This window comes from Mus caroli, unplaced genomic scaffold (assembly GCF_978045245.1).
Source record: "Mus caroli unplaced genomic scaffold, Mus_caroli_1 scaffold_4, whole genome shotgun sequence".
NCBI classification, from domain to species: domain Eukaryota; kingdom Metazoa; phylum Chordata; class Mammalia; order Rodentia; family Muridae; genus Mus; species Mus caroli.
Genome location: NW_028227259.1, coordinates 5,627,158 through 5,636,159, shown reverse-complemented (window position 1 = coordinate 5,636,159; position 9,002 = coordinate 5,627,158).

Below are 9,002 nucleotides of genomic sequence, written 5' to 3'. Positions count from 1 at the left end.
TCAAATCCTTCCGACCAGTTTCCTGTAAGAAACAAAGACAATTCTTTAGATAGATTAGCTGCACACGTCCAACTTTCATATTGGACACTAGTAATACATAAGGCTCCTGATTTCTTATCACAGCCAAGCTGTGCCATTTGGAGCAGAATTTCCAGCCTTTCCTCCACCAGATCAATGCGCTGGTTCACTATCATTAGCCCACCTTTTAATTGGGCACTGAGCACTGAATGTTGATCAATCGCATCTGCCACAGAGGAGGACAACTGCTCGATAGTTGTGCTTGACTGGACTGATGTTGTCATAGCAATTCCAGCAGCCGTAGCTGCCACCGCACTGGCAGCTATTGCCACCACAACAGCTGCAGTGATGCCAAAGTCTCGCTTTTGCCTGAGCAAAGATACGGTGGAAGGAGTCTCCACAGGGACAGGAATCCATCGTGGAATCTTGGCAAGCATTGCACGGCTGGCCCACTTAAGGTTCCAGCATTGTGCCATCCAGCAGGTTTCATTAGTACAGGATTCAAAGGATCCGTTAGAAAGAACAAACAAGAAAGGGGTGTACACACAAACTGGAGTATATGGATAATTAATTTGTTTTACCAGGGTCTTATTAAGTCCAGTGATTTCAGTAGTAGAATTTTGATAAATGGTTCTATCAGGTAATAGAACTTGATGAAACTGAGCAAATTTTGAAATACCAGTAAAAATCGCTTTTCCAGCAGCTCCTCCTTGGAGGAAAACCAAGGGATTAATATCTGTACAGCTACCATTAATCCCACAAAGTACCCATTTATGAAAAGGATGCATTTTAAAGTCTTGTATGAAAAGTCCCTTTTTCATAGCAAATTTACTAGGAACCCAAATCCACAGAGGTAGCACGAGGGCTAGAGGTAGTTTCCAAGGGATCCATCCGGGAGTCATTTTCAGGTGTCAGAATTCTTTGTGTCAGTCGTTCTGGCAGCCAGAATGGGTTGTCTTCTTCCTGTGGGAAAACACAAACAGCTCCCCTGGATCTTATTAATATAGGATCCGGGCCTTTCCAGAGACCAGTCAAAACATCTTTCCATTTTACTATCTCTTTTGGCCTGTCAGGCTCTGAACAATGACGTTCAGCCGCAGTGTGGCCTTGAGCATCAAGATTTAAAAAATTAAGAGTGAAGAGTGCCATAGAAACAGCTATTCTTGGTACTGGGGGTAGAGCCTCCTCGACTCCCCCCTTTTGTTTAATTAAGTAGGACTTGAGAGTACGGTGAGCCCGTTCCACAATGCCTTGTCCTTGAGGATTATATTGGAGACCAGTCAGATGAGTCACTTCCATCTGGCGACAGAACTGTTGAAATTTTTGAGAGGTATAAGCTGGCATGGCCTTTGGTAGAGCATAGGGTCTTTGCCACCAGAGTTGGGGATTGGGAAATGGTGACAAGGAGAGGTAGGAAATTGTTGTATACCCCCAACCCCTCCCTTCTTCTCCTGTCATTTTCAATCCAACTGAATATAATAAACACTCTATATATTTAAGATAAACAGCACTGACACAATACGGGAGGTTGCATTTCTTTCCTAATAATACACTTGCAGACAAATCAAACGGTAAAATTCACTGTGAGCTAAGCTTGAAGGACTCTATTTAACCATTTCCTGTGAAAGTGTGTGGGGGGGGGCTGTGGGTGTGTGGTGTGTGTGAGCGGTGTGTGTGTGTCTGGTGTTTAAGTGTGTTTGTGGTATGTGTGTGTGTGTGTGTGTGTGTGTGTGTGTGTGTAGTGGGGTGATAGTCCTCCTCTCCCCAAGCTCCCAGAATAATGACTCTGAAACTCAAGTTATATTTACAAATACCTTGGTCATAAGCTTTGGCTGTTCCTCAACTAGTTCATAAATTAATCATTCCATTTTTTTATTCTAAGTTCTGCTATGTGGCTGGTTATCTCTGCTCAGCTCCCATGCTTCTGTGCTCCTCCATGTTCCCTGGCTCTGTCCCATACTCCTTGCTTCCTACCAGAGCTCCCATCCTCTGCTTCCTGCTTTAGCTGCAGACCAATCAGCTTTGTTTGACAGGTGAAGCTTCCAAACAGACATAAGTTCCTTCTACAGGATCCTCCTTCTCATCCACCACCACTACCACCCCCGCCATCTTACCCTCAGATATTAGTTTTGATTTATCATCTTGGATAATGTGTGGATGATTTCAAGGTTATGACTTAGCTTTTTCTTCTGTAAGAGTTCTTACCCTAGACACCATATGGGAGGTTGCATTTCTCTCCTAGTGGTGAATTCACAGACATGAACCAGTGAACAGTTCACTGTGAGCTAACCTTGAAGGACTATTTAACTGTTTCCTGCATGTCATTACTATTCAGATGATTTAGATGCCAGGCATCCTTGGTAATTCAGACCATACCCAACAAGTAGTGGATATTCTTTATCTTTCTAGTGCACAGTTAATGAAGTTGAGGGAGATACATGCCTGTTGGGATGGAGTCACCACATTCACTTGAATTGTACAGAAAGTACCTGCTGCTGATGAAAGGTCTACATAAAAAAAGAAAAGAAAAAAAAAAAGAAAAAGCAGGTCAAATGGGAAGCTGCTTTTAGAAAGTGGACTCACAAAATTGGAAAAGAAGATGGTAGAACAGCGAGCCCTCTTAGTCCTTAGACAAGACTATATCCTTGGCACAAAGGTCATGCCCAGGCCTCTGCGTGGAGCCCCCAAGGCTTCAGCCAGTGCTGCTTGCTCTTCTGGGAGACAGTGAGGAGCAGTGGTGCTGCCTGAAGGCTCCAAGCACAAAGTCTTGGTGGCCCAGATCGGGGTTGAGGAAGAGTTTGACAGCGAGTAGCTACCACAAAACATGCTCCTGGATGCCCTGCCTAGCCGCGAGCAATATAACCCTGGTTCCAGTCAACAACAGGGTATCCCAAACTCGTCTAGGCGTTGGCTCCATATTTATGGTGCTTCAGAAACCAGAAACCTTGAGCCAGACCAACAACTCGTTGTAGTGAATATTTGCATGTAAAGCTCTTTGGGGAAAACAAACTAACAAACAAAATGTGTGGCACACTACAGTTTCCAATGCTACAACAAAGAGAGGTAGGAAAGATAAAGATAGAAGAACAGAGCAGTGCATACGAGGTGGAGGGAGAGGCAGAATTAGAGATGTGACAGACAAAGGGGAGACTGAGCGACTGAGTGAAGGCTGCAGTGGATGGGGGAACATGTCATTGCTGAGTGTGGCCAGTTGGGTGGGGTGCAGCAACCTGGAACTTGAGCAGACTCAGCCTCCGAATATGCCTGAGCTCTGAGTAACAACAGGACTTCTGAAATGAAGAACAGTTAATTTTGTGGATGGCACCTCTGTGAAAAACTTCCATGACCGGAACTGCTCCAGAGGCCATGTGGATGCCCGTGCTATTGCCAGAAACCAAGTGGAATCTATGACCCCCCCACCGATTGGAAAGGGCAAGGAAGCTCTTTTGCAGTGTTATCAATGACTATAGACACAGACAAGAAAGAGAAACACAGAAGGCTGCTACCTGCACCCCAACCACCCCTTTCCAAAAGTGATCGCCCAAAAAGAAAGCCATCAAAGAGAACTCTTAAAAGCTGTGTTAAGCATGCGGTAATGTAGAGCTCCACATTTGATGGCTTCTGTTCTGGTGCAGGAAGGACTCCGGTCTCTTTAAGGGGTTGGCCACTGAGAGTTTCACCATGTTCGAGTGAGTATGTGGGCAACACAATCTGAACTTTTTTTCTTTTTTCTTCCTTTTATTTGGGAGTGAGTTACAAGGGTGAGGATGTGGTCCTGAGAGAACTAGGGAGTGAGTGTGAGCGGAGTGCATTATGTAAAATTCCCAAGTAATCATTAAAAACGTTATGTTGTAGAAATTAAAAGAAAGAAAAGAAAACACAGTATCTAACCTCAGATAAAAATGGAATTGTACCATTAAGAAATACTGGAAACATCTAGGTACTCATAAATCCAGACCAGGAAAACTAAAGATAATTTATAGCAGCACTTGTTAAAATTTGTGGGAATCAGCTAAAGCAAGGATAAAGGAAATTTATTCCATTATATGCTTAGATTTGAAAGAAGGACGTGGTCATGGTGTCTCTTCCCTGTTATCCCAACACTCAAGGGGCTGAAGGCAGGAGGATCAGAGTTTGAAGTTATCTTGGACTATGTGAAAAGCACACTCCCTCTGCACCCCTTTACCCCCCCTCCCCCCCCCCCCATGCAACAGACAAACAAATAAAGCTATTTAGCCCAAGATGGTCCTCACTTAAAATTCCCTTTTACCTGCTGACATTGAAAGTACAGGTATGTTAACACCACACCTCACTGTTTTCTTTCCTAATCTTGGTTAGCCTTTGTGCTTTTGTTTTGAGACAGACTCTTAAGAGCCCAGTCTGGTCTCAAACTTACTATGCAAAACAACTTTGAACTTCTTCAGATCCTCCTGCCTCTGCCTCCAAAGTCTCCTGTTACAGGTGAGCGCCATCACTCGCCATTTCATCAGTACAGACCTTTAAGGATGCCACACAGGGCATCCGCTTCTGCTTTCCTATTTTCGAAATTTCAGCTCTTTGTATATTTTCTGCTTCCAGGCCCTTTTTTGATAATGTGTTTTGGAGATGTTTTACCCCAGTTTGTGGCTTATCTTTTAATTCTCTTAAAAATATCTATCACAGAAGTTGTTTTTTCTTTTATTGAAAATAGATGTTTTTCATACAATATATTCTGATTACAGTTTCCTCTCCCCTAAATGCCCCCAAATCCCCTCCACCTTTCCTTCCATCAGATCCATGCTCTTTGTGTCTCTCATTGGATAGCAAACAGACATCTGAATAACAATATAAGATAAAACAAAAACAAAAAATCAGAATAGGACAAAATAAACAAAACAAAAAAAAAAGATTCAAAGGAAAGCCCAAGATATCCACGTAGAGACAGACTCACACATCTGTACACACAGGAACCCCCTAAAAACATGCAAGGAATATGTAAAGTAGAAAACCAAACCAAACCAAACCAAAAGCCCTACCAAAACCCACAAGACAAACTGAGTTCTTTGAAACACAGGTAGATGTTTCTAGTTGCAATGAAAAATAGACCATTTGTTCACTCCTGAACCTTTCTTTTGGTGTTGGGTCTCACTAGCCACAGAAAGCCCAAGGGTGGTTGGGTTTTTCCTCTTACCTTCTAGGTATTTTTATCTTGTTTCATTTTCACTGTGCACCCCTCCATTTGGAGCTCATTTCCCTTGCTGTTGAAGGTATGACATTGGTGTCGAGTTCATTTTCTGCCTTCGCGTGGTCACCTGGGGGTGAGACAATCCTTTCTTCCCACATTGAGTAGAAGGGTGAGCTTTCATCTCAATGTTGTCTCTGATCCGAGAGGAATAGCATCTATGATTTTACCAATAATTGTGCTTTTAATGAATATTCTTCATCAAGGGAGGGAGTTGTCCCTTTTCTGAGTTTGTGAGAGGTTTCACTGCAATTATTTCATATCATAATCCTGCATTTATGATTATGCTCCTATTATTTTTATTCTTTAGCTTGTTGTTGCAATCGACTGCATTGACTTTTACATATTCAACCATATTTGCATACCTAGAATAAATCCCAGTTTTTAACTTGCTGTTTCTGAGACAAGATCTCATGTATCCCAGACTGGTTTCCAACTTCTTTTGCATCAAAAATTGACCTCTAAATTAGTGTTCTTGACTCTACCTCCCAAGCTGAGGATGCAGACTAATGACATACCTTGTTTATTTGGGGCAGATAGTAAACCCCAGGTTGTCAAGAACGCTAGGTAAATATTTTATCAACCGACTCTTTTATTTTTACTTGGTTGAACACAATTTGCCAGTGTCTGTCTGAGGTTTTCTATGTTTGTGCTCATAAGAGACACTGGCCTGTTCTGTTTGTCTTCATGTTTTATTTTTAGAGCCATGCTAATGCTGGCCTCACCGCTGGTAGGAACTCTTTCTGCTTCTGTGTTGTGGAAGAAAGTTCACAGAACTTGCTATCATTCTTTTTTCCAAGCATGACTGAACTTGCCAGCCACTGTACCAAGATTCTGCAAGATTTGTGGTTTGAAAGGACATTATTATTGACTCGGTGTCTTTCATGGTGTCTAGAATGTTCCTTTGTAATCTTTTGAATGTCTATTTGACCAGACCAGCAGTCATCGATCCTCTTTCTTTGCTACCACTTGTATTTGTGTCTTCTCTGCTTATTAGTTATCATGACTCCGTGTTTATTAGTTCTATTCATCATTTTAAATTGTCAAATTTTGTGTTTGTCTATTTTGATTTCCTGTTTTCAATTTCATAGATTACTGCTATATTTTTTTCTTACATTTGTTTTAATATATTTCTTTTGAGACACTTGTTAACTAAAATGTGTTATTTAGTTATTATTATATTTGGTGGGTATATGTCCAGTTCCTGTGAGTGCCTGACTCGCCAGCAAGAAAGATACCACAACAGGATCCTTCTGCACACGTTTATTGGGAGAGCTTGATTGCAGAGGCAAAAAGACCCTGAGCCCCAGAACTGGCGCTGCTTATATAGGCCTAGGAGAGGCATGTCTACACCCGATTGGTTATGCTTTCAGTACCTCATTGGCACGCCTCGGGTCAGGCAGTGACTCGGCAAAAAACTCTACTGCACATGCGCACATTAGTTGTTTACCCAAACTTATGGGTGGTGGCCAGCAGTAGCCAGCGCCATCTTGTAATGGCGTATGTGGCTTCCCACATCTCCCCCTTTTAATTTTAATAAAATGATGCTGGACTAGGCCTGTGCAGTTATTTCCATCTGCCACGGCTCCTGTTTTAGGTCGTTCCTCTAGTGTCACAGCCTTACCCGTCATAGGGTTACCCTATCGCCACCAGGCCCCATGACTTAGGTTGGTCTGTGCACGAGGAAAGTTGCCCATCTCTGGATACCGTGATGCTGTGTGACAGCAACTGCTAAATGACCTAGGGCGAACTCTACAAAAGAGGCCAGCTAAGTTTTAAGGGAATGAATTAGCGGGGAAATCATGATCACCCTACCGTGTGTAATGAGGAAACCTCAGCGATGTGCAAGGGCTGATCAATGATTGTTGAGTCTCTCTCATCCCAGTGCAATGGATCCATAAATCCGTGGGTTGGAAGAGCAGAGGACTCAGATGCTGACTAATTCTTGAGCATAGATAACCAAACTTCAGGGGAGGCACCGTTTTCAATGGCTAAAAGTGCCTGAGTTATAATCACCTTGTCACGTTTTTGTTGGGTTCTGAATTTGCAAACCAACCAAAGCATGAATACCAGTCCACAGCATATGGTGGCACCAAACAAAATCACTCCCACCCATTCCTTAAAGTAAGAAAATGCAGAGGTAAGCCAAGAGGTAAAGTCTCCAAGGGTCACTGGTTCCACTCTGGTCCCATTAAGGTTCAGGATCTGTATCTGCAGCTTCGTCTGCAACCTTTCCAGCTCCTGTGACCAGTTCCCCTTCAGATAATTCGATAACTCTGTAATTTTAATAAAAGAATTATTAATATAATAATGGGAGTAATGCACACATGCGGAGTTGATGCCACACAACTCATTTGTATGACATCCATCATCTGTTCCATGTTATGTTGTAAAATATCCACTCTCTGATTCACTAACATTAATCCTGAGGCGATATGAGAATCCACCCTTTGCAGGGTAAGCAATGCCTCAGACGTTTTCTCTACTATTTGACTTATGGTGTCAGCAGTATTAACTTGATTGGCCATAGCAATTCCTGAGGTAATCGCTGACGCTGCAGACACCACAATGGCAGTAACAATGGCAGCTGTGATTCCAAAAATCTCTCTTTTGCCAAACAAGACTCATAATTGGGAACTTCACTGGATCTGCCTCAACAGGCACAGGGACAAAAGTTGGTAGATGTACCACTAAGGCTAAGAATTTGGTTCCATTCCAGCATTGCATCAAAAAACAAGTGACATTTGTACAATCTAACCATTCTGTATTATTTTGAAATTCAGCCAATATAAAGAAAAATGGAGGATTAACACAAACTTCTACTGGAGAAGTAGTCATATTTCTGATAACTCTATTAGATGTCACATTATCTAAATGAGCAGAGGTATTGGAAAGTGTGGCGGAAACATTCAATATCTCATGAAAGTTTCCAGTCAGCAATGCAAAGGCTGACAAACTGGTACTAGCACCTGCCTCATTACTTAAAATCCATTGGTAATATGGAGAAATATTTTCTTTTCCTGTAGCATCTCCTTTATCATTCATTACGGCAAAATCCAATGGAGGTGACAAAACAAAACCCTTTGCTATTTCTTTCCGAGGAAAAAATTTTGATTGACAAGGTGAAAAAATTATAGGAAATGCAAGGTCCGGAAGACACCAGGGCACGCTGTGTATAGCAGTAGCATTGCCAACGGGCCATCGTGATCTTTTTGGAATAGTCACATTTCCCTTTATCATAATAGTGGTGATGTTTATAGGTGAAGTTACATTATTTCCAACATCACTTGAGCCTGATTGTACTCCTTGAACAACTTGCGTTAAAGCATTAAGTAACACTCCAGAGCTCACTTTATTTTGGGTAATGGGATCTGCCCAATTAGAGATAATCTTTTTCTTTAAAAACATACAGGGTGTAAAAGGTTTATCCACATTATGCACAAAGCATAGTGTATAATTTAACTGAAAACTCATACTATTATACACCCGTGGCTCTTGAGGAGGGTGTCGTGCACAAGGTGCATCCAAAAAACATTCAGTTGCAAAAAACAAAGGCAAGCTAGAGGAATTGGAATGTACCGGTAAGGGTACTACTGGCCATGATCTCACTATGGCCCACAGAGGTATACTTATCCCTGTCTCAATCATCAGGAGTAAGAATTACAGGATCATCTCATTTTGGGATTCATTGTGATCTTTCATAGTTCTTGTCAGTCGGGTCAGAACCCAAAGTGGATTATCTTCACCCTGTGGAAAAACACAA